At 47.1% G+C, this 24,663-nt stretch overlaps 1 long non-coding RNA gene across 3 annotated transcripts; it reads right to left on the reverse strand.

Annotated features, from left to right (window-relative positions):
• Positions 1 to 338: 338 nt before the first annotated feature.
• On the reverse strand, positions 339 to 23,532 carry LOC147994941 (uncharacterized). Of its 3 annotated transcripts, none has more exons than XR_015686737.1 (4): positions 23,233 to 23,532; positions 19,410 to 19,553; positions 19,189 to 19,233; positions 339 to 2,094 (listed from the first exon to the last, which is right to left on the reverse strand). It is a non-coding gene; the product is annotated as an uncharacterized LOC147994941 (long non-coding RNA). The 3 variants fall into 3 exon arrangements; XR_015686738.1 differs by lacking the exon at positions 339 to 2,094 and adding an exon at positions 4,631 to 5,856; XR_015686736.1 differs by lacking the exon at positions 339 to 2,094 and having other exon boundaries at positions 19,147 to 19,233.
• Positions 23,533 to 24,663: the final 1,131 nt, after the last annotated feature.

Consider the following 24,663-nt stretch of genomic DNA (forward strand, 5'->3'; position numbering starts at 1 on the left):
CCCACGGCAAAGGGTGATGGAGAGCTCGAATCTGTCACCAGGACATTCAGGCTGAACTAACCATTGACTGGCAGGTACCAGGCCAGAGCCCAAGCTATGGTTTCAACCCAGAGGCTCCCTGTGAGGAGGCAGGGCAGGAGGCTCTTGCTTCCCAGCCCTGGGTTTGTGTCACCTGGGAAACCTTTAACAGCATGGGCTCCAGCTTGGCAATTCTTGTGGTCAGAGCTCAGTTAAAAGGAACATTATTATCTTGGCCAGAGACACTAACCTGAAACATTTCTTACAGATACATGAAGGATGGCTGGATGTGGGAGGACAGATGGATTGACTGGCTGTAGACTGAGACTGGAGACTCTGGTGACTTTTTCCACTCACTGAGCACAAGTGACAAAGAGGTCAGGAAAAGGTGACTCAAGGGGAGAGACTCCTGACAGGTTAAGATGTTTACTGCTCTTCCAGAGGACCTCAGTTCAGTTCCCAGCACTGTCAGGTCAGGCAGCTCACAAGCTCGGTGACACCAGCTCCCGGTGAACCAACGCCCTCTTCTGGCCTCTGAGGGCAACTGGACTTATTACACACACACACACACACACACACACACACACACACACACACACACACACCATTTCAAATAAAGAGAAGTGGTGAATAGCACAGGTGATGAGGGGGAGGGGTGAACACTTGTAGTTTCAGGACTCACAAGCAGGAGGGTAAAGAGATCCAGGTCTCGGTTGGTAGGGTGCTTGCCGAGCACAAAGCGCTGGACTACATCCCCAGTACTACATGAGACCCTGTCCCACCACAAAACAAAATTTCCCTCCCCAGAAAGAAAGGAAAGAAGCAGTGGAAGCAACAGACTGCCATGTCTACTTTGGTGGCCTTCCTGACTTTAAAAGGTTGTGGAGCTACTGGCCAGTAAATTTGGACAGCGCTGTATCCCTGTGGTTTAACTCGCACCTCTGCTTCTTGATCATTAGGACTGTCTGGATACGTGCAGTGAGGTACCAGACACAGCTCCTCCAGGTCAAGTGCATGGCACATGGCTTTGTTTTGAATCGCATTTGTGCATTGTGTGTGTAGGAAACAGAGGAGCAAGCGTGACTTGCACCAATTGGTTCTGTTCCACTGCCTGAGGCCCAGAGATGGAGCTGAGGCAGGTTTTTGGGAAGCAGCTTTACACCCTAAGCCATCTTACTGGTCTCTGCTGTGTGGTCTTTAGTTCCTTTAGGGAGAGCCCTCAGGGTTCTCCCAAGCGGTGCAGCCCTGCCCTGAGCAGCCCCTCACCAATGGGCTACTAGGGTTTAAATTCCTCTAAGACACAAAGCATGGGCGCTGCAAGTTGCCTCTGGAACAGCCTGGACTCCAGGATGAATTTATAGCCATGACCTTTCCACTCACTCTCCTGAGTGACAGGACACTCCTGTCGACTTTCCCATCAGAAAATATCCTTCTGGAGGATTGCTTTATCCACAAAGGACTTCCCTACAAAGTCTTGGGAAGGCAGAGATCTGGGCTCAGGGTGGAGCTCAGTCACTGGAACTTGCCTGGCATATCTGGCTTGCCTAGCTACACAGAAACTGGGCTTGGTGGGACATGCCTATGATCTCAGCTCCAGGGAGGTAGCTGAGGAGGATCACAAGTTCAAGGTCATCCTGGGCTACTAAGGGAGTAAGTAAATAAGTGAGTGAAGCCAGCCTGGAATACATTAGAACAGCAAGGGGGAGGGGAAGGGGGCCAGGAGTAAAAAAAGAGAAGAGAGGGGAAGGGTGAAGAGGAAAGGAGAGAAGAGAGAGTAGGTCAGAGGAGAAAGAGAGGAGGAGGGGAAGAAAGAGACAGGGTTGCAGACACCGGACCCAGGCGGACAACTCAGATTCTCTTGGGAACTTGAAACCCGAACGCACAGACTCGGCCTGGTGGCCAGTGCTGCAGCCCGCGCAGCAGCAACACGCAAGCCTCGGTGTTTTAGCAGGTCCCGGCTGCTGCCCTAGTTCCTGCCTGTCTGCTGCAGCAGCTCTTCCTCTCGTCCTCTGTGCCACCCCAGTGTCCTTCCAATACATTACGCTGGGTCTTGGTGGGCAGAGACGATTCCCAGTCCTGAAAATCAAAGAAAACACTAAGCCCCAAACAAAGCAAGCCAGAGGAAACCACTCCAAACGGGCTTGGGGGGAGGGGGGAGGGGGAGAAGGCACTTCGGTCTTGAGGTTTTAACTCTTTTGATACCTGAGTAGTGTTTCGCATGGCTTGATTTTAGTTTTGCTTTTGACCCAGAGTCTGGCTTTGTGACCCAGGCCAGCCCTAGCTTCACGAATGCAGGCAGAACAAACAGCACCCCAACTCCAAAGCACACTCTTCACTTCTCTCTCCCGGACTATGTCTTCCTGTCAGGGAGCCACGTAGCTCAGGCTGGGTCTGAACTATTTAGCCAAAGACGACTTTGACACGGGATCCTCTCGCCTTCCTCTCCCACGCACTGGGATTCCAGGCGTGACCCACCGTGCTTGACCCACTTGTTCCTAAAAAACTGTCTCATGCATGCCAAGCTATTTGGGAGCTCCCTGTGTAGCTAAGGCTGGCTTTGAACTCTTGACCCTCTTATCTCCAACTCCTGGATGCTGGGGTTCACAGCGTGGACCTCCATGGCAGGTACCAAAGCAGTTTTGAATCTTTGTTTTCATGACAAACTGTAGAGCCTTTGGAAAGGCTCCACCGTGAGCATTAATTTCCTGGACTTTAACACAGGCCTGGCTCACCCATGAGGTTGACTTGTTAGTTGTCGTTTGGCAGGTTTTTGTTTGGTTTTGGTTTAAGTTTTGGCTGTGCTAGGAGTGGAGCTCATGGTCTTGCAAATATTAAGCCAGGACTCACTGGATTCTAGGCTGGCCTGACACAGTCAAGCCTCCAGCCTCAACCTCTGGGGTTTGTTGGTTTAACAAACATGAGCTATCACAATGAGCTCCTTCACAGTTTTTTCTCTTTCTTGGGGGGTGGGGTTTACTGGGGAAGAGTGGTGGTGTAAGGAGCAGGGGTTAAGACAGGGTCTTACAGATCTCAGTGCTCTTCCAGAGGTCCTGAGTTCAAATCCCAGGAACCACATGGTGGCTCACAACCATCTGTAATGAGATCTGATGCCCTCTTCTGGTGTGTCTGAAGATAAAGACAGTGTACTCATATATAGTAAATAAACAAATAAACAAATAAATCTTTGAGAGAGAGAGAGAGAGAGAGAGAGAGAGAGAGAGAGTCTTACTTTGTAGACCAGGCTGACCTCAAAGTGCAGCCACTAAAGGCCAGCACCACCACCCCAGGCTAGTTAATTAATTAATTAATATATGTATGTATGCATGCACTCAGTGGTAGGAACAGAACCCGGCACCTTAGCATGCCACTCAAGTACTCTACCATTGAGTACACCCTCTGTCCAGCTAAGGGTCTTTTTACTTAGACAGTAAGACACGCTCAACCCCTGCAGGGGTTTTTCTAGGGTGGATTTTTCCAAACCCTTTGTGCTACTTCCTTCCAAAGACATCCCCCCCAACCCCCAGCCCTTGCCATTTCCCCTGCAGCCTTCCTATGGGAAGGTCCCAAGCAGCAGGAATGCAGCTGCCAGGAAAATGCGTTCCTGAGCACCGTGCTCACAGCCCTCAGGCTCGCAGGCCCATCTTCCTGCCTTCCAGATAAAGAGATCAAAGTTCCCCAACCACTGACTTTCCAGATGGCTTGTGTGAGGAGAGGGTGGGGGAGGAGGAAGATGAGATGATCCACTGAAAGGGAGAATGGGAAGTTCTGCCCTGAAAGCTGAGCTCTACATCCCAGCAGATGGCCAAGGGTCTGTACACCAGGACAGAGCCCATCTACCTGTGCTGCATGGTCAGAGTCTCACCTCCATCCCTGTAGTACCCAAGCCGGAAGGATGCCCTGAAGTCAGAGCTCTGAGTGGGAGTGGGAGAATCCCTGGGGGTAGCAGACAAACTGCTGTTCACCGTTTCTTGCTCTGTCACTGTGTGTGTGTGTGTGTGTGTGTGTGTGTGTGTGTGTGTGTGTGTGTATGTATAAACAAGGAAACAGCAAAGTGGAACAGAATGTCCCCTCGAGTACCTGTATTTCATAAAAAGAAATTAATAGTGCATAGGGCTGGAGAGACCCCCTCAGCAGTTACGAACACTTTTTCTTGCAGAGGAACTGGGCTTGGGTCCCAGCACCCACATGTCAATTCATACCTGTAACTCTAGCTCCTGAGGATCCCATGCTCTCTCCTTAGATACCAGGCACACATGTGTGCATAAACACATATGTAGACAAGCACTCATACATACAAAACATTTTAAAATAAAGTTAAAAAGAACAAGGCAGTGGTGGCTTGTGCCTTTAATTTCAGCACTTGAGAGGCAGAGGCAGGCAGATCTCTGTGAGTTCCAGGACAGCCATGGCTACACAGTGCAAGCCAGGGCTATACAGCCTGTCTTGAAAAGCAAAACAAAACAAAACAAAACAAAACAAAACAAAACCAGAGAGAGAGAGAGAGACAGAGAGAGAGAGAGAGAGACAGAGAGAGACAGAGAGACAGAGAGAGAGAGGGGGGGGGGGAGAGGTGGGGAGAGGGAGAGGGAGAAAGAAAAAAGAAACAGTAAATGTCTTAAATGTCTTTAATCCTCACTGGAGGAGGCAGAATCAGTCAGGTCTCTCTGACCAGGACATCCAAGGCTACCTCTCCCCTCCACAACAACAAACACCCATAAGGAGTCAGGGCAGGCACGGTAGGACATACTTGCAATCCCAGCCGTCAGGAGGCTGAGGAAACCTCAGCCAGAAAGGGTCTCAGGGCCCCTAGAGGTAGGCTCATAGGTGGTTATGAGCCATCACACCAAACTGGGGCCCTCTGGAGGAAAGGGCTACTCTCTCCTCCTTGAAGCAGAAGCATGGGCTCTTTGTCTCCCTTTTCCAAGCATGACTCCTCATTGACCGCTAAACCTTTCACTTCCTCCAAGGAAACTGTGACAGGTGTTTAGGACGAGGGGAGGACTGCAGTGATCTATGACAGGTGACCCAACCAGTTTTCTTGTTACGGTGGATGTCTTCCCAGCTGCTGGGAAGATATCTGCTAGGTTCACAGTCCACAGTCCACAACTCTGGCTGCCTGGTCTTGTCTGGTGTCTCTGTCTTACACCATGAGTTCAAGGCCATACTGACCAACTTAGCAAGATGAATTTCAAGCTAAAAGAGCTGACTTCATTCAACCACAGCTGTCCCACCACAGTGTCAGGTAAGTGTGGCCCCACTAAGCAGGGTCCCACCAGGTGTTTGATTGCTCATTTGTTCATGGTTTTCTTGTTTGTTTTCCAGACAGGGTTTCTCTGTGTAGCCTTGACTACACGCTGTACTCCTGGAACTCACTCTGTAGTCCAGGCTGGTCTGAAACTCACAGAGATCTGTCCGCCTCTGCCTGCTGCCTCCCCAGTGCTCGGATTAAAGGTGAGAGCCACTACACTTTTACTTCTGCACTTTTGAAAGGCAGGTCTCCACAGGCCACAGTGACCTTGGACTTGCTCTATAGCTTAGGATGTCCTGGTTCTTCTTCCAGAGTGGTAGGCTTACAGCTGGCTTCTTTCGTTGGTTGGTAGGTTGGTTGGTTGGTTGGTTGGTTGGTTGGTCCGTCGGTTGGTTGGTTATGTTTTTGTTTTTTTGAGACAGGCTTCTCAGTGTAGCCCTGGCTATCCTGGAACTTGCTCTGTAGACTAGGCTGGTCTCAAACTCAGAGATCCTCCTTGCCTGTGACTCCTGAATGCTGGGCTTACAGGTGTGGCCACCACAGCTGGCTTCTTTGGTTATTTCGCAACTAAAAGTGAAGTCACCTTTGAGCTGTAATGAAAATGACTGGATTGAGCCCAGGGCCAGCATGTGTCTACCTCTGAGGTGCAGATGCAGCCATTGCCTTTTTTAGTTTTCCTTGAGACAAGATCACACTGGGGTTTTTACGATAGTCTTGAAGCTACACAGCACTCAGGAGGTAGAAGCAAACAGATCTCTGTGAGTTCGGAGCCAGTCTGGTCTACAGATCAGGTTCCAGGACATGCAAAGCTATACAGAGAAACCCTACCTTGGAGAGAAAAAAAAAAGCAAAACAAACAAAACAGGAAAGTCTTGAAATTCTATGCTCCAGCCCCAGCTCCTGAGTGCTTGGCTCATGAATGTCCACCACCTCGCCTGACTTAAGGCAATTATTTTTGGTTATTGTTTTATTTTTCTGAAGCAGGGTCTTTCCCTCCTCCCCCCATTTCTGAGCACTGGGATTACAGGAGTGAACTGCACCGTGTCCATCTTTGAAGATGACTTCTGTGAGGCTACAGATATTTTTTGAAACAGGATCTCATTCAGTAGTTCCAGTTGCCTGCAACTCATTATGTTGACCATTCCGGTCTTGACCTTTCTGCCATTCTCCTGCCTCTACCTCCTGATATGTACCACTAGGCTGGTTTATACGGATGATCTGTCTGTCTGTCTGTCTGTCTGTTTTGCTCTTTCCAGAGAGAGTTTCTCTGTTTAACTCTGGCGTCTTGGAGCTCACTCTGCAGACCAGGCTGGCCTCAAACTTACTCAGATGACTTTTATGATACCTCCCATGTCCTTCGGGAAAGCACAAACTCTGAACAAGGAGACAAGGTGATGTTGGTTGTTAGTGTGTGATAGGAGTATGAGGTGCTCTCTCTCCCCTGATCAGAAGGCTGGAGGCTTGTTCAAGCCAACAAAGTATGGAGCCCAGCAGGACACCGTCTTTTTCTACACTGAGGTGAGCCAAGTTATATCTGTAATTTCAGCAAGGGATTCGAGAATCTCAAGAAGTTGAAGCTTTGTTAAGAGAGCCTAATCCTTGTGACCTGTTTCTTCAGACCAGACAGTCATAGAAAAAGAAAGTAGAATTTGACAGTTTGACAGGATATTCTCGCTAACCACAAACTTACAGAATTATCACTTGACTACAGTCCTTGCCGGACCTTTTGAAGGATCCCTCCTCAGTGCCTACTACAATGCTCAAGTCTTGATGGCACTGACCTGTGCCTCAGCACTTGGGAGGCAGAGGCAGGAAGATTGCTAAGAGTTAGTTCATGGCCGGCTTGAGCTGTATAATGAATTCCAGACTAGCCAGTGCTACAGAGAGAGATCTCAAAAAACAAACCACCAAGCATGGAGCCTCAAGTCTGTAGTCTGAACACTCAAGAGGTTGGGACAGTAAGATGCAGAGTTCAAGGCAGCTGCTGCCTGGCTGCAGTATACAGAGAGATCCTGTCGAAGAAGAAGGAAAAGAGGAGGGGGAAAAGGAGAGGAGGGCAGAGGAGGGAAGGGGGAGAAAAAGGAACAGCCATTCATGTTAGTCTAGCCTATTAACCTATGCCTGCTACTTTAGCACTTGGGAGGATGAAGCAGGAGAGACCATCTTTAGAGATATCACAAGTTGGAGGCTAGCCTGGGCTACAAGAGACCCTTCCTCAAAAACAAAATAACAGGGACAGGTGAGATGACTGGCAAGGTAAAGGTGCTTGTCTAAGGACCTGAGTTCAGATCCCTGGTATCTATCTAAACTGTCAGATGTGGTACTGGATATCTGTTATCCCAGGACGCCTACTTGATAGACAAGAAGATTCCCCCAGAAGCTCACAGCTAGCCAGGAGTACAAGGCCAGTAGCAAAACCAAGAAAGATTGTCTTGATAAGGAGGAGATCCAAATTCCCAAAAGTTGTCCTCTGAGCCTCATATACGTGCTGGTGCTCACACAGCACACGCGTGTTGCAAAGTGGATTTTACACAAAGTAGATATTCATGTAAGGTGACCAGGCCTCTCTACACAGACATTTTGTCTATTTCAGATTCATTTCCCACACTCTTTTTTTTTTTTTGGTTCTTTTTTTCAGAGCTGGGGACCGAACCCAGGGCCTTGCGCTTCCTAGGTAAGCGCTCTACCACTGAGCTAAATCCCCAACCCCATTTCCCACATTCTTGCTAGGGTTTTTTGTTTGTTTTTGAGACAGTGTCTTTGTGTGTAGCCTTGGCTCATCCCCCCCCCCCCCCCCCCGGAGCTGGGGACCGAACCCAGGGCCTTGCACTTGCTAGGCAAGCACTCTACCCAACCCCCATTTCCCACATTCTTAACCACACTGGAGACTTTTCTTTGCTAGGTTGGTAGGTTCAAACAAACAAACAAACAAGCAATCCCAGGGTAGCATCCTGCTTTCCCCTTGATTAGTGGAAGGGAAAGCAGAGATGTCGTCGCAGTTTGGGCTGTGCATTCAACAAGCGGTCTGCCTCCCTGAGAACGTCAGACTCCGTTTCACTGGTGTGTGCTCTTCTGGGTACCACTGTGTGAGTGTGGAGGTCAGGTGACAGTCTGTAGAAGCTGGGTCTCTTGGAGCACATGGAAGCACATGGATTCCAGGAATCCAGTTCAGGTCATCAGGTTTGTGACAAACATCTTTCCGCTCCAAGCCGTCTTGCTGGCTCACATTTTACTTTTCCTCTTTAAATTTTTTTTGTGTTGTTGCTCTTGTCTTATTGAGGGACTGCAAACGTGTGCCCTGTATTCAGTTCCAGAAACACTGTAGTTACAAGCGAAAGTGCCACATTAACCTTTCCTTGTGGCACCACCTGGCTCTCTTTGTCCTTTTGTTTACTAGTAGTAGTGTTTGAATGTGTCTCAGGCTGGCTTGGAATTTGTTATGTGAGATCACAGATGTCACTACCACACCTGCAAGATTTTCTTTGTAAGAATTTTTTATCATTAAAGTTTTTAAGATTTATTTCTAAAACATGTGGGGTGTGTGTGTGTGTGTGTGTGTGTGTGTGTGTGTGTGTGTGTGTGGTGTGTGTGTGTGTGTGTGTGTGTGTGTGTGTGTGTGTGTGTGTGCAGTCACCTTTGCAGAAAAGGCCCTTGCATTCTTTGGAGCTGGCTTTCCAGCAGGCCGTATGGATGGATGGATACTGGGGACTGAACTCTGGTCCTGTGCAAAAGCAGTCACCACTCCTTTCACTTTGCTTGCTTTCTAAGACTGTTTCTCTCTGGAACCCAGGCTGGGGTCACAGACTGTCTTACTTTGGGTTACTATTGCTGTGATGGAACATGACTAAAAGCTACTTTGGGAGGAAAGGATTTATTTGGCTTACCCATATAGATCATTGTTAATCATGGAAGGGAGTCAGGACAGGAACCTGGAGGCAGGAGCTCATGCAGAGGCCATGGAGGGGCACCGCTTACTGGCTTACTCCTTCCTCAGGGCTTTCTGGACCTGCTTTTTTATAGAACCAGAACCACAGCCTGGAAATGGCACAGAATGGTCTTGGCCCTGCTTATCAGTTGCTATTTAAGAAAATGCCCTGCAGGGTTGCCTAAGGCATGGCATTATGGAAGCATTTTCTCCACTGAGATCGCCTCCCCTCAGATGACTCTAGCTCAGTAGGTCTCAACCTTCCTAATACTAGGACACTTTAATACAGTCCCTCATGTTACAGTGACCCCCAACAATAAAATTATCTTGTTGCTACTTCATAGCTGTAATTTTGCTACTGTTATGAGTCATAATATAGATATTTGATTTGCAGGATATCTGATATGTTAACCTGAAAGGGGTTGAGACCTACAGGTTGAGAACAGCCATTATAGCTTCTGTTGAATTGACATAAAACTAGCCAGCCAGTACAGGCACCAGCACACATGTAACTTACACCAGCTTCCGCTCACTTCTGCCTGCAGAGCCTACGACCAATTAAGAAGTTCCATCTCTCAGTCTTTTGTTTTTTGTTTTCTGGGTTGTTTTTTTTTTTTTGACTTGTTTTTGTTTTGTTTTGTTTTTGAGACAAGGTTTCTCTCTGTAGCCTTGGTTATCCTGATACTCTCTCTGTAGATCAGGCTAGCCTAGAACCCAGAGATCCACCTGTCTCTGCCTCCTCAGAGCTGGTGTTAAAGGCGAGCACCACTAGGGCAGTCTATTGGTCTTTCTGTTTATTTTTTCTACTTGGGAATCTTTGGCTGCTGCATCTCCTTTTTTTTAAAATTAAACTTACTGGGATTTGTTCTCTTAGCATTTCATGTTTCCACTTATTTATTATTTAAATCTAATCAGTCAGAAACTTGTTTGGCTGAGTATGATGAAATACACTAAGAATGTCACCCCTCCCATTGCTGGCTTGTTTACCAGCTATATTTACAAATAAATCATGTGGACCCAGACTGTGAAGTCCGTCTCCTCCCCAGACCCCTGGAAAGGCATGTCTAATCAAATGTAGAGCTCTTGGCTAAATCTTGCAGTTGGACTCTAGCCAAATTAAAGCTTCTGGCAGCCCCTTCCCACCTGTGAGAAGGCACTCACTGGGAACCTTGTTCCCACAGCACTCCCTCCTTTGTCCTACTGATACCTGCATTAAATAGCTTTTAACTTCTGGGTTTTCTTGAGACAGGGTTTCATGTGGCTCAGACCTTAAACTCTCTACAAAGCTAAGGATAATCTTGAAGTTCTGACTCTCTCTCCTGCTTTAAACTCCCAAATTCTACTCTTCACAGTTTGTGTGGTGGTAAGGATCAAACCCAGGGCTTTGTGCGCACCAGGCCAACACTGCTAACTGAGCTATGTCTCCAGGCCCCTTTTACCTTAAAAAAAAAAAATCATTTATGGAAGTGGAGAGAGGGCTCAGTGGGTAAGAGCACTTGCTGTTTTCCAGAGGATCTAAATTCAATTCCCAGCATCCACATTACGGTGGCTATAACTGTCTGTAACTCCAACCCAGGGGATCAGACATGCACATCTATAAATAGTTAAAAAATATAAATAAATCTTTAAAAATATTTTGTGTGGCTTTCCTTTGTTTTATTTTGTTTTGTTTTGATGGGGCTGTTGTCTTGAGATTGGGTTTCTTCGTGTACCCCTGGCTGTCCTAGAACTCACTCTGTAGACCATGCTGGCCTCGAACTCACAATACACAATAAATAGGTGCAATATTAAAAAGAGGAGTTAGCACACAGGGGAACTGAGTGTTCAGCCCTGGGGAGAGGTAACAAGGAGAGACTCTGCTGCTGTGGCTGGGACAGTAGGTTCCAGGAAGGGTGTGAGCTTCTCCCTCAGCCCCCATAGCAGGATGAAATTCTGCCTTGTTCTGCCCCATGCCAGGATCCATGTCCCTAAGTTCCACCACAGGCTTCCCTGGCAGCAGAGACACAGGCAGAGCTTCAGGGCTGTAATGGAATCACGGTCAAGTTATGTTCTCTCAAACAACAGTGCTGGGGCCCTATCCCTGAGCTCATGCGTGCAAGCCTGTGTGTGTGTGTGTGTGTGTGTGTGTGTGTGTGTGTGTGTGTGTCTGTGTGTGTGTGTCAAAGTCTTTCTATGAGACAGAACTTCTGAGTGATTCAAGAGAGCCCTGGGCTCCCAAGATGCTCTCCAGTGTGAGGACAAAACTATTCTCACAAGAATGCTAAGGTCGGGCCTCATGTGTTTTTCAGGCTTTGACCTTTCTCCCAGCCCTCAGGAGGCAGAGGCAGGCAAATCGCTGTGAATATGTGGTGTTCAAATGGGTGCCGTGTGAGTCTCTGTGTGTATGTGGTGTGTGAGTTTCTCCGTGTGTGTATGTGATTTATGTGAATCTGTGTTGTGTAAGTCTCTTTGTGTGTGTGTCTATTATGTGTATGTGATATGTTAGTCTCTCTGTGTGTATCAGTATATGTGTGTGGTGTGTAAATCTGTGTGTGTGTGTGTGTGTGTGAGAGAGAGAGAGAGAGAGAGAGAGAGAGAGAGAGAATGTGTCTGTGATGCTGTAAGTCTGTGTGTGGTGGGGTGAGTCTGTGTGTATGTGTGTGTGTGTGTGTTTGTGTGTGTGTGTGTGTGTGTGAGAGAGAGAGAGAGAGAGAGAGAGAGAGAGAGAGAGAATGTGTCTGTGATGCTGTAAGTCTGTGTGTGGTGGGGTGAGTCTGTGTGTGTGTGTGTGTGTGTGTGTGTGTGTGTGTGAGAGAGAGAGAGAGAGAGAGAGAGAGAGAGAGAGAGAATGTGTGTGGTGGGGTGAGCCTATGTGTATGTGGTGTGTGTGTGTGTGTGTGTGTGTGTGAGAGAGAGAGAGAGAGAGAGAGAGAGAGAGAGAGAATGTGTCTGTGATGCTGTAAGTCTGTGTGTGGTGGGGTGAGTCTGTGTGTGTGTGTGTGTGTGAGAGAGAGAGAGAGAGAGGGAGAGAATGTGTGTGGTGGGGTGAGTCTGTGTGTATGTGGTGTATGTGTGTGTGTGTGTGTGTGTGTGTGAGAGAGAGAGAGAGAGAGAGAGAGAGAGAGAGAGAGGGAGAGAATGTGTGTGGTGGGGTGAGTCTGTGTGTAGTGTGTGTGTGTGTGAGAGAGAGAGAGAGAGAGAGAGAGAGGGAGAGAGAGGGAGAGAATGTGTGTGGTGGGGTGAGTCTGTGTGTATGTGGTGTGTGTGCATGTGTGTGTGTGTGTGTGGTGTATGTGTGTGTGTGTGGTGTATGTGTGTGTGTGTGTGTGAGAGAGAGAGAGGGAGAGAGAGGGAGACAATGTGTGTGGTGGGGTGAGTCTGTGTGTATGTGGTGTGTGTGCATGTGTGTGTGTGTGTGTGGTGTATGTGTGTGTGTGTGGTGTATGTGTGTGTGTGTGTGTGAGAGAGAGAGAGAGGGAGAGAGAGGGAGACAATGTGTGTGGTGGGGTGAGTCTGTGTGTATGTGGTGTGTGTGCATGTGTGTGTGTGTGTGTGTGGTGTATGTGTGTGTGTGTGGTGTATGTGTGTGTGTGTATGTGTGTGTGAGAGAGAGAGAGAGGGAGAGAGAGGGAGAGAATGTGTGTGGTGGGGTGAGTCTGTGTGTATGTGTGCACAAATACAGATGTGCCTACTGGACTGGAAGGTAAAGCAACCCTCGGTGTGGAGCCGAGCTTTAACACGGAACAAGATGACTCATGGTGCTGGGCTGGGAGAGCCACGGGTAGCAACTCCCGCTTCCCCGAGAAGGCAGGGCCCAGGGGGAAGACTTCGAGGTGTGGAGATTGCAGTGAGCTTCCCACCCTGCCCCAGGGACAGACTCCTTTTGGACTAACCAAATGCTTTCATAAAATTAAAGCAATTCTCTTTACTGGCACAATTAAGGACTGACTGTGGAGGTAGAGGCAGAAAGATCAAGGTTCAAGGGTAGGTAGTCTTTTTAGGAGTTCAAGTCCAGTCTTGAACTAAAATAAAGCAGAACAATGAAAAACAGATTTTCCAAGTAAGTAAGCAAGCAAGATTGCGAAGCCATGGGGATTATAATATAGGGTAAGCTCATGACTTTAAAAGTGTTTTAATGTATGTTATGTGTGTGGTTTGTGTGCTTAGTTAGGTACCCTTGGAGGCCAGGAGAGGGCATTGGATCTCCTGGAGCAGGAGTTACAGGGCCTGTGTGCCTCCTGGCCTGGCTACTAGGAACAGAATGCAGAGCCTCTCTCTCTCTCTGGTAGACCAGTAAGCCCTCTTAACCAGTGAGCATCTCTATGCATGGATACAGCACCAGCATGAGTTCTGCCAAGGCCAGCAAACAATTGCCCTTTAATATACATGACTGGCTGGGTGTATCCTGACCAGGAGACACACAACCAGCCAAAGAGCACTTTAAAAAAATTTTTTTGAGACAAAGTTCTGGTATGTAGGCCAGCCTGGCCTTGAATTCCCCCTGCCTGAGCTTCCAGAGTTCTGAGATTACAGGGACACACCGTAACACATTTACTGGGAACTCACTTCTGAGTTTGGTCATGCCGAACACCTGGACTAAGCCTTCACAGCCAACAAATAACCACTTGCCCATGTAATGTGGCCATCTGCACTAACATGCAATATAGGGGCTGGGGATGCCCCTTAGTTGGTGGGGTGCTTGATTAGTATACATGGGGTTCCATTGATAGCATTGCACAAACTTGGTTATGGAGGCCAATTGGAATATCTGAGACACTGCCTCAAAAAAAATTAATAAATAAGTAAAATCTACACCTAGTTTTAAACCCTTAGTGTGGGAGGCAAACCAATGGAAAGCAGCTACACGGACAATATAGGAAGTGACGTCCCTACCAAGTTAAACGAACAGAGACATATGAGTTGATTTCACCTATTTGTCTGTTCTGTGGTCCTGGGACTTGAACCCAGGCCCCTTGGGTGGGAGGCAAGTGCTCACCATGGAGCCCCTTTCCTTTACTTTTACAGTGTGACCACTGGAACATTTGAAGCTGATTGTGGTGGTGCATGCTTGTAAACCCAGCACTTGAAAGTGAAGGTAGGATGATCAGGACATCAAGGTCAGGGCTGGGGAGACAGCTTAGTGCTTAAAGCAGTTGCTGATAAAGACTGAGGAACAGAGTTTAGATCCCCAGATACTCAAGCAAACACACAAGGGACAGTTTCAGCCCTAGAAGCTAGAGTGGGATCCCCAGAAAAACTGGATCACATGACTAGCCATACCAATGGCAAACCCTGAGCTTGATTGAGAGATCCTTCCTTGACAGGTGTGGTGCACCCCTTTAATCCCATCCCCTGGGATGCAGAGGCAGGTGGACCTCTGAGTTCCAGGCCAGCTTTGTCTACAAATCTAGTTCCAGGACAGCCAGGACTACATAGAGAAACTGCATTTCAAAAGAGAGAAGAGGAAGAGATCCTTCCTCAATAAATAAAGTGAAAGAATGACTGAGGATGATTCCTGACATCATCTTTGGACTTCCGTATGCACACCATGCATGTGTACACACACATGCAAACACACTTCATAACACACATGTATACACACAAACATGCATACTCACGCACACTATGTATGTATACTCACATACATGCAGACATACATAAGTACCACACATGCGTACCACATACATGCAAACATGTACATGCACACCACACATGTGTAACTGTAATTTTTTTTTAAAGATTTATTTATTTATTATATATAAGTACACTGTAGCTGTCTTCAGATACACCAGAAGAGGGCATCGGATCTCTTTACAGATGGTTGTGAGCCACCATGTGGTTGCTGGGAATTGAACTCATGACCTCTGGAAGAGCAGTCGGGTGCTCTTAACCGCTGAGCCATCTCTCCAGCCCGTAACTGTAATTTTTTTAAATGCCTATTTTTAATGATGGTTCTTAAAAGTTTAAACATTCCTTTTAGTCCACCACCTACCAGAGGTAGTGGGAAGGAAAGGATGCAGGGGAAGTGGACCTGTTTAGAAAGGAAGCAACTCCCATCTGTGTTGCCTGAAAATCAGTTCAGTTTACAGGTCAGCAGTGGCAGCTTGATCTAGCAAACACTTCATGGGTATACCAGCAGTCCAGTCTAGTAGAGTCAGGATAGCAAAAACCAATCAGCCAGGGTGGCATGACCTAGCAAAGCCAGCTAGGCCTCAGACTCCACACAAGTCAGCAAAAGGGACCAGGAGGAAGGCTGTGCCTCTCCCAGGGAAGGGAAGATCAGTGAAGATGAGAGACCAACAAGCATTGCACAGCTACTGGCAAGCCAGTTCAGCCTCTGTCTCTGTCTGTCGAGTACTTTTTATACTCATTTCAAACATCACATGTACTTCACATGCCTTGCCTCGGCATGAGCATCTGTGTCAGCTGACATCATTCTACCAATCAGCCGGAGTCTAGGAAAGCAGCAAGACACTGCAGCACACCACCAGAAGTTTGGTTTTTTTTTAAAGATTTATTTATTTATTTTATGTATGTAAGTACAGTGTTGCTGTCTTCAGACACCAGAAGAGAGCATCAGATCTCATTACAGATGGTTATGAGCCACCATGTGGTTGCTGAGAATTGAACTCAGGACCTCTGGAAGAGCAGTCAGTGCTCTTAACCGCTGAGCCATCTCTCCAGCCCCACCAGAAGTTTTTTTGTCATATTTCTCTCTATGGAGTCCGGACAGATGCAAGTCGACTACACAATGTAAGGCAGACAAATACATGCCTGTCATTAGCAAAGAATCCTTCATCACGTGTCCTTTCACGTGTTTGCTTTAACAGAACTCTCTCCTGTGTCTGCTTCAACTAAATGTTCATGAGTCTGCCTCAGCCTTTCACCCCTGTCCACTTTAACAAAACATTCCTTCACATGTTTGCCCCAGTGAAATACCATCCAACCAACTTTCCAAAGAACCCTTAAGTTTCTACTTCACACATGTGTACCCACGCACAACTATGCACATACACACAGACTGCATATATGTACTCACAAACATGCAAACATACACATACATACCACACATATAAATATGTACACATACACACACACCAGCCAGGCTAAGATGTGTTGGATTTGTCCCCAAAACAAAACACACACACACACACACACACACACATACACACACACACACACAAATCCCAAACAAACAAACAAGAATTTGGGCCCTGTGAGATGATGAGGTGCCTCACCTGATAAAGGCACTGGGGACCGAGACTGAACACCCAAGCTCATTCCCTGTGACCCACTTGGTGGAAGGAGAAAACTGGCTCTTACAATGTCCTCTGAAGGCCAAATGTGGCAGTGTCTGCCTTTAATCCCAGCACCTGGGAGGCAGAAGCATGAGGATTTCTATGAATTCAAGGCCAGCCTGGTCAACATAGGGCGTTTTAGGATAGCCAGAGGGGGTTGAAGAGAAGTTGTTCCCTGATCTCTATGTGCATGATATGACACACACACACACACACACACACACACACACACACACACACACACTCATGCACACACACTCACACATAGAGACATACAGAGAGACAAAATAAGTTGTTCCCTGATCTCTATGTGCATGATATCACACACACACACACACACACACACACACACACTCACGCACACACACTGAACAAAAAGGAAGCCTGAAGGCACAATGGCCTTTTTTTTTTTTTTTTCTTTTTTTCCGGAGCTGAGGACCGAACCCAGGGCTTTGGGCTTGCTAGGCAAGCACTCTACCACTGAGCTAAATCCCCAACCCCGCACAATGGCCTTTTATAATAATTAAGAATAGCCACAGTTTTTACAAGGTGTACCACTGGCCAGCTGTTGATTTAGTAACTTGCCATAGTAACTGGGCTGGTCAGAGAGCTAGTCCGTCTATTCTACAATCTCCATTATTCATTGTGAGGCCAAGATGCCTCCTTGGTACCAAAGACCCGAGAGTTTATCTGGGACAGTGACATGTGACCTGATTCCGTGCTAACAGCCAGTATAAGCACACAGCAACTCAAACTCAAAACCACCAGTTGCAGGGCTAGGATGCTTGCCTAATATTTTCAAGGCTCTGGGATTCAGCATGGGCTAGGCATGGAGAAAAGAGATCAGAAATTCAAGGTGATGCTATGTAGTTCATGGCTAGCCTGAGCTCAGGAGACCCTGTTCTAATGAATAAAACAACAAGCAAACAGGACATTGGAGGACTGGGGAGACAGCCCAGCAGAGTAAAGTGCTTGTCTCCAAACTTGAGGATGTGAGTTCAATTCCCAGGGGACTCACATTGTGGAAGGAGAGGACCAGCTCTTCTGAGAATTGTCCTCTGGCCTCCACATGCATAGTATGGGGTAAGGAGGCCCCTCCCGATACACATCACATAAAAAGTAAATGTAAAATTGATAGGGAAATAAATTTGAGAGACAAAGATGACTTCTGAGACCTTCCTTTCTCAGGGCAGAGGGTAAGGTCCTCATCTGTTTGTGGACAGCTCCTGGGGGCAGGAGCAGCTTCATCCCTCTACACAGTGTCTGGTTTTCTGCCACAGAAGTTAGAGCCCAGGGAGCTTCACTGGCCAGGATTGCAAAGAGAATGCTCATAAGCTTTATACTGAGGGCTTTGTCTGCACGCCCTGATTGAATGGGGCAGCGTAAGCAACACTCCCTCGATGTGTTAGCACCACGGGGAGCTGAAGCTCCTGAGCTACAATGGGCACCTACACACCACACACATACACACACACACACACACACACACACACATATCCACACTCACATGCACATATGCACACACACATATCCACACTCACATGCACACATGCATACTCATACCATATCCATACTCGCCCACATACACACATATTTACACTCACATGCACATAAGCACACCCACCTACACATAATTTAAAAATAAAATTTTTTGAAAGAATTATTTGTTAATTTTATGTATATAAATACTCTGTAACTGTCTTCAGACACACCAGAAGAGGGCATCAGACCCCATTACAGATGGTCGTGAGCCACCATGTGGTTGCTGGGAATTGAACTTAGGACCTCTGGAAGAGCAGTCAGTGCTCTTAACCACTGAGCCATCTCTCCAGCCCCCCAATTTTTTTTAAAAAGAACACTTTCTTTTGGCTGGTTAGTGGTGGCTCACATCTTTAATCCCAGCATTTGGGGAGGCAGAGGCAGATGGATCTCTCAGTTCGAGGCCAGTCTGGTCTACAGAGCAAGTTCCAGGATAGCCAAGGCTACACAAGAAACTATGTGTTGGTAGCTGAGGCTTGATCTCAGGTTGTCAGGCTTTGTAGCAAGTGCCTTGCTGAGCCATTGCACAGGCCCTCCATGTTACTTTTTGAAATGGGGTCTCTTCAGTGCCACTTGCTGTTTTGACTAGACTGGCTGGCCTGTGGGTTCTGTGGATGCATCTGTCCCCAACTCCTGACCACCAAACTACAGACAAGCATTGCCACACCTGGCTTTTAGGTGGGTGTCGGGACCCCAAACTGAGACCATCATGCCTGCATGGCAAGGGCTTTGTTGACTGAATCGTCTCCCCAGCCTCATACTATAAAACCCTTAAAAGAAAGCAAACCTTCATGATTTTGAACTACTCTTTTAGATATGGCAAGAACAACAAGATAAACAAACCAAAGTTAAACCTTATAGGCTGGTACAGTTGGACATACTTGTAAATGTCCAACTTGTAGAGGATGTAGAGGCAAAAGGATCAGGAGATCAAGGCTAGCCTCTGCTACTAGTGCGTCGGAGACTAGTTTGAGTCATACCCCAACATTTGGCAGAGTGAAACAGGAGGCTTGTGAGTTTGAGGCCAGCCTGGGTTCTGGTAAGGGGATAAATGCAGTAATGGTTGCTATACCTGTATGTCCCATAAGCAGACTGTGCCTGGATGTGAATCTGTTTACCATACAAAGGCAAGAAGCCCTGATTCTTGCACAACGTGGATAAACCTTGAAATTATACATTACCTGATAGGGGTCAGATAACAAAGGCCACGTATTCTGTCTGCAATCCTGCAGGTGAGAAATGTTCTGTCAGCAAATCCCTAGATACAGGAACTAGACAAGTGTTTGCCAAAGACTGAAGGCTGGTGGTGGTGGTGAGGGAAGCTGGGGAGGGGAAGGGAGACAAGTGAGGGAGGATGGGAACTTGTACAGAGTTTTCCTTGGGGAGATGTGAACAAGCCTACCTGTCCCGAGGACCTCATGACAATCCTGGAACTTGCTCTGTAGAGCAGGCTGGCCTCGAACTCAGAGCTCCACCTGCCTCTGACTCCCGAAACGCTGGGATTAAAGGCATGAGTCAAAAAAAGTTTGACTCCACCAACGTTCACCTGGGGAACAAATGGGTTTATCAGGCTTGCTTACAGAGAGGAGCATGAGTGTCCCTAAAGCATCCACACTGGAAGGTCAGCATCCAGCATGGGTGGTGGCTTCTTCAGCTGGAAATGAGACCCCCCTCCCTGACTCTCTCTAGCCCCCTTCCAGGTCTGGAATCTGCAATTAGGACAGCATTGGACACAAGTGTCTGAGGGTAGTGGATGTCTTCAGATGAGTGTCCAGTCACCCTTCCAGACTCTCCTCAAGTGAGGTACATCAACCAGCAATCAGCCTCTGGTCCAGCTGTGATGATCTTTTGCAAGGAGACATAACTGGTCTTATAAAGATGGTGGTTTTCTGCTTGACGGACAGTGCTATGCGATAGGAGTAAGAACAGAGGAGGATGGGGATAGATGTGAGGGATGGACGCAGGGAAGCTACCTTGTAGGAGGTAATGTCTGTCTGATGTAAGCCGTGGTGGTGACTGTTTCAATTCTGACTACTGTATAACCTTCTAAATACTTCAGTTTCAAGTGGTGAGTGATTACAACCGAGCCCCAGGGACTCCAATATTCCTTCTGGCCTCTGGCATCGGCTCCCCCCAAACAGATGCACATACACTCACATAGACACACATGCACTTAAATAAAAAAACAAAGAAAAAGAAATGGTTTAGGGCTGGAGAGATGGCTCAGTGGTTAAGAGCACTGACTGCTCTTCCAGAGGTCCTGAGTTCAAATCCCAGCAACCATCTGTAATGGGATCTGATGCCCTCTTCTGGTGTGTCTGAAGATAGCTACATCAGTTATTAAAGAGAGAGAGAGAGAGAGAGAGAGAGAGAGAGAGAGAGAGAGATGGTTTAGCAGTTAAAAACACTGCTCTTAAAAAAACAAAAAACAAAAAACAAAAAACAAAAAACAAAAAAAACACTGCTCTTGCAGAAGATCAAATTCAATTCCTAGCACCCACTTCAGGCAGGCACCTGTATTCTCACAGACACACTCGCACATGCGCGTGCACGCGCGCGTGCACACCCACACACATTTGCTTTGCACACCAGGCTGGCCTCAAACTCAGAGCTCCACCTGCCTTTGGCATGCTACACCTACCTGGCCACACTGCCACTTTTATGTGGGTTCTAAACTTAGGTCCTCAGCTTGCATGGCCACATCTCTGTCTAACAAGGGCTCCTTCTGTCCAGACTGGCTTGGAGCTCATGGTGGTCATGCACCTTATCCTCTGTATTGGAGTGTGGGCTGAGCACAGACATGATCCACCGTGTTCAGTCTGCTTTGTGTTTTAAATTGGAAGTTGGACAATAAAAGTTACTTAGAACAGTCAGACATGGCGGTTCCTACTGGTAACCCCATTACTTGGGAGGCTGAGACAGAAAGATCACCCATGATTTTAAGGCCAGTCCGGGTTACATAGTAAGACTCTGTTTATTTAAGTTACTAAAAACAAAAAGACAATGTGCCTAAAGACAGTTTTTTTTTGTTGTTGTTTTGTTTTGTTTTTAAGCCTGAAGAGACAGGCCACTAGAAATGCAGCTTGGAGTTCCATTTATTCAATAACTGTAACCTGGGATCAATCCCTTCAGGACTGGAGGGGGCGGAGCTCGGTTTCCTCACCCGAAAATTGGCATCAAAATTTTATCTACTTCAACTGGGTGGGGAAGTACACACCTATTGTCTTGGTGCTTGGAAAGAAGACACAGGAGGATCAGAGTTTAAGGTCATTTTTAGGTTTCCTGGAGTGAATTAGACCACCTCTCAGAAAAACAAAAAAAACTACTTCATAGAGTCCTTAGGATCCAATGACTTAATTATTTACAAGGCAGAGAGGGGTTTTCACAGAGTGAGCATATTATGTAGATATTATGTAGGCCTACTCTCAAGTGTTGCTAGGGGTGATCCAGGGTCAGGTAGGTCAGCAAATAACCGTCTACGTTTTGACTTCTCTGAGGTCCTGTCAAAAAGATGTGGGAACAGCCTAATGAGAACCTGAAGGTCAAAGCACTATCCACCCCAACCCCCATCTTTCCTTCTTTCTTGTTCTTTCTTTTTGTTTTATTAAGACAGGGTTTCTTTGAGTATCCCTGACTGTTCTGGAACTCCATCTGTAGACCAGACTAGCCTTGAACTCAGAGATCTGGCCTGCCTCTGCCTCCAGAGTGCTGGGATTAAAGCCGTGATACCATCACTGCCCCGCCCTAGTTTTCTTTCTTGGCCCAGGAGTTATGTTGCCCAGACTTCTCTCTAACTCACTTTGTAGCTGAAAATAACCTTGAATTCCTGATTCTCTTGCTTCCACCTCCTGAGAGACGCACCCTTATACCTAATTAGAAAGCATACTTAGAAGATAAGGTGAATTAACCGACTAATTCTGTAACTGACACTGTAAGTTCCGGGCTACACAGTGAGACCCTGTCTGAGACACACAAGGTGCCCCTGAGGTACGGAGGCAGCACTCAGCAGGAAAAAGGGCTCTCAGCCAAGTGTGAAAACTTGCCCTCAATTTCTGGGACTCATGGAGTGGCTGAAAAGACTGACTCCTGTAACTTGACCTCTGACCTCCGCATATCCTATCCTCTATAAGGAAATAATTCAATGTGAGAAAGAGCAGGACTTGGTGGCATACTGTATTCCTAGCACTTTCAAGGCAAAAGTGAGGCCAGCGGGCCTGGGGATTTAGCCCAGTGGTAGAGTGCTTACCTAGGAAGCGCAAGGCCCTGGTTCGGTCCCCAGCTCCAAAAAAAAAAGAAGAACCAAAAAAGAAAAAAAAAAAAAAAAAAAAAAGTGAGGCCAGCCTGATCTTCGTACTTCCAGGCCCATCAGGGTTACATAGTGAGACTCAGTCTCAAATAAAAATAAATAAATAGATAAATAAATAAATAAATAAATAAATAAATAAGGAGATAGATAAAGAATAAATACATAGAAACCAAAAACAAACAAAAAGACATTTGAAGTTGGGATAGCCTGGACTACATATGTAAACACCTGTGCTGGGCAAGCAGTGTGTTTACTATCTAGAATATAGGTGCTGTATCTACCCTGATGCCTGGACATATGGGCAGCCACTAGGAGGGAAGAGGTATAGGCAGTCTCTGTTTCTACTTAAGTGGATCTGAGGTCCAAGGGGTCAAAGGCGGACCTCTCAGAGCCACCGCAGAAGGACAAAGGAGAGGAGGGGTTTTAGGATCTATATCCAGTCTACTGTCCCCTGGAGTGAGCCAACGTTAGAACAAATCTCTCTAGAATCCCTTCTTTCTTTTCCTCCTCCTACCCCTCTCCCTCCTCCCATCAGGCTCCCAGGCAGAGGTGCCAAATGCTAAACTGGATGGGCATAGTGGGGCCCATCTGTAATCCCAGCACTCAGGACCTGGAGGCAACTGGATATGGTGGTGCACGCCTTTAATCCCAGCACTGGAGAGGCAGAGGCTAAGGGAGAGGCAGGTGGAGCTCTGTGAGTTTGATGCCAACTACACGGTGAGTTCTAGGACAAGTCAGAGCTATTTAATAGAGGCCCTGTTTCGAAACAGAAAAGGCGGAAATGGAGGCCTAAGAATCCAGAGTTCAAGATCATTCTCAGGATCATGGTGATTTGGAGTCCAACCTAGGGTACAGGGGATCCTTTCTCTAAAACAAAAACAAAAACAACAACAACAAAAAATCCAAAACACCCAAATACCAAGCTGAAGCTGGCTAGTGCCCGCTCTCTCACTCCTACTCTTCTCCCTGGCGTTGACAGAAGGCTTGTGTGTCAGAAGTCGGCCTGGTGGCAGGAGGCAGAGCAGAGACGGGGGCCACAAAGGCTGCATTATACTCCGAGGCAGCCAGAGAATGGTGGACATTATCTCCTCCTGTCTTCTGACTTGGAAGACTGAGCCCTACAAGGCAGGAGCAACTTGTCCAAGGTCACTGTAAGAAGATGTCAGAGCCAGGGCTGGAGCTTGGGATCCCTCATCGGAGCCAGGATTCTAAGCTGAGTGCAGAGTCCTTAGCAGAGCCAGGATCCTCAGTGGAATGCAGAGTCATTAGCAGATCCTGGAGTCCTTGCAGATGGGGGAGCTCAGAGGCAGGAGTCCTAGGGGAAGACAGAGCATCCAGCCAAGGATGATCTTATGCAAAGTTGCCCAGAAGGCTAATAGGGGAACTGCAGGGACCTGCAGCGACAGTCACTTTGACAGCAAGCTGGAAGGGAATAGTCATAAAGGAGGATTGGGGGGTGGAGGTTATCTTCTTCTTAGCCCAGGCTGGATCCCATGAGTTTTCAAAGCGTGGGTAAGGATGAAATTTACTTTAAGTAGGATAAGGATGTATAATCTGATTTAAAGTTTTGGAGGTGTGGGCTAGGGTTGTAAGGTTGGTAGAGTATTTATCTCATACGTAAGAAGCCTTAAGTTCCATTCCCAGGCCTATGTCAAACCAGACGTGGTGAGTGCGTACAATGACAGAACTGAGGAGGTAAAAGCTGGAGATCAGAAGGTCTAGAATGTGGTTCTCAAACTTCCTAATACCGTGCCACTTTAATAAGTTCCTCATGTGGCGACTCCCCCCTCCCCCAACCATAAAATTCTTTTGTTGTTACTTCAGAACTGTAATTTGCTACTGTTATGAATTTAATGTAAATATCTGACAGACAGGATAACTGATAACCACCACAGGGGTCAGGACCCAGAGGTTGAGAACCCATGCGCTGGGTCATCCTGTGTATCAAGTTTGAGGCCAGCTTGGGCTACATTTTCTTGTTCTTTTTATATATATATATATATATATATATATATATATATATATATTTTTTTTTTTTTTTGGTTCTTTTTTTCGGAGCTGGGGACCGAACCCAGGGCCTTGCGCTTCCTAGGCAAGCGCTCTACCACTGAGCTAAATCCCCAACCCCCATTTTCTTGTTCTTGATGGCAGGAGATGCAAGCACAAAGATATTAGATAATAAGATATTAGATAATATGTGGTGTGTCACTGCAGAGACCCAAGAGTGTTGGAGTGAGGTCGCCTCAATTTGGAGGCCTTGAGCTATCAGCACATAGTGCAGGCTCTAGGGGGTCGCAGAGAGTCGGTGGAGGCTCTAGGAATGACCCTGAGGGTAGTGACTCAGTGTTCA

The sequence above is a fragment of the Rattus norvegicus genome, chromosome 4, assembly GCF_021556685.1.
Source record: "Rattus norvegicus strain SHRSP/BbbUtx chromosome 4, alternate assembly SHRSP_T2T, whole genome shotgun sequence".
Lineage (NCBI taxonomy): Eukaryota > Metazoa > Chordata > Mammalia > Rodentia > Muridae > Rattus > Rattus norvegicus.